This window comes from Neolamprologus brichardi, chromosome 20, assembly GCF_056152115.1.
Source record: "Neolamprologus brichardi isolate AB-2024 chromosome 20, ASM5615211v1, whole genome shotgun sequence".
Taxonomy (NCBI): Eukaryota; Metazoa; Chordata; class Actinopteri; order Cichliformes; family Cichlidae; genus Neolamprologus; species Neolamprologus brichardi.
In genome coordinates this window covers 15,425,368-15,427,091 of record NC_142123.1, presented here as the reverse complement: position 1 = coordinate 15,427,091, position 1,724 = coordinate 15,425,368, and positions in this window count along the sequence as shown.

Here is a 1,724-nt window from a genome sequence, read left to right as displayed (position 1 = left end):
GCGCTCTACTCTTCTTCAAATCTCCACCAGCTTTTCAGGCAACCAGAACTTTTTTGCTGTCAGGTGTTACTGATTAACCAGCAGGCTGTGAATGCCCAGAGGCATAAATAAATAAGTTCAGAATGCAATGCACAGACATATAGACATATTTTTAAAGGCCCTGTTGCTGATCCACAATGACTAAACAGAAAAGAAATTCTACGATGATGTATTGTCCCTTTTGGGTTACCAGTTACATGAAAATGTGTCAACATTACAAATAATGACTGCTAAGCTGTGAAATGTTTGATGAGTCGTTTGCTTGTTAATATTGCTGAAATCTCAGGTGATCATGTGACTTCTTAAAGTTTAAAAAAAGGATACAGGAAGATTGATGACCAACTGGCTATCAATGGAAACAAAATTGCACTAGTAATTAGCAGGAATAGAGTGAGCCATAGTACCACTAATCAAAACACAGTGGGACTCTCTTTTAATTAAACACAAAGATTGTGATCCTAAACCCTGTTGCTAAAAACTAAAAATAGGTGCTTCAGCCTATAGAACAGCATTAAAGTTACTAATGAAAGTCAGATTGTTTTTGATGACTCAGAAAAATGTGTAAACATTTCTCAGGAAAAAAACACTGGCATCCTCCATGCCAACAAGCGTCGTCTCTCTCAACCAAAAATAAGAAAAATGAAGAAAAGTACTGTTTGTTCTGCGTGTGTTATATTTTAATATAGTACATTTAAACTTAAATGTTGATTTTAGATAAGAGAATATTCCTGTTGAAATAATTTTTTCATTATTTATTTACCATTTATGATTTTAGTTAATATCAATTCAGTAATTCACAATACAAAATAATCATTTGTTGCATTTCATTTCACAAAGTCAGGAAAGGAATGTTTAAGTCTAGACTGCTCTAATTTCCAATTCAGTTAAATTCAATTTTATTTTATTTTATCGACTGGAAAAAGACTGCACAAAGCAAACAGCAAAAATGAATTATTTAATTATGGTTAAATCCAAAAACAAAAAGATGTAAACATAAAATATAACCTGGGCACAGCTGTGTCTGCAGGATGGATGAATAAAATTACAGTTTCAATGATTAGTATTGCTGCAATGTAGCTGTTTTCTTCTCCTTTCTGTATTACATTATGTTACGCTCTAGTAAACTGTTTTAATCTCTCACCCTCTTTCTATTTAATATCTAATTATACTAGTACACGAAAGTACGGAGCCCCGCAGGGGACATGGGAGAAAAAAAAATTAAGACGGACTTTTGCAAGATCTCGCAAAACTAACTCGGGATCTCGCAAAACTTTTGCGAGATCTCGCAAACGTTTTAGCCGCGTTCTTCGGACGCCGGCTCGAAGCCGACCGGGAGGTCGAGGCACGATGTGCCGGGAAAGCGGTGTTCCTCCCGGCTGTAGTAGGTCTCGACCTCCCGTTAGCTCGAAGCTAACGGGAAGAATGCGGCTAAAACTTTTGCGAGATCCCGAGTTTGTTTTGTGAGATCCCGCAAAAGTTTTGCGAGATCCCGAGTTTGTTTTGCGAGATCTCGCAAAAGTTTTGTCCTTTTTGTCCCCATGTCTCCTGCGGGACTCCATACGAAAGAAAGTCTTCATTGGGGTGTATGTTTCTAAATAAATAAATACACCATAAATACTAGAATCACATTGAACCGTAATCATGCAGTGTTGAAATTATTCCAGGAAAGCCACTGTTATGATGAA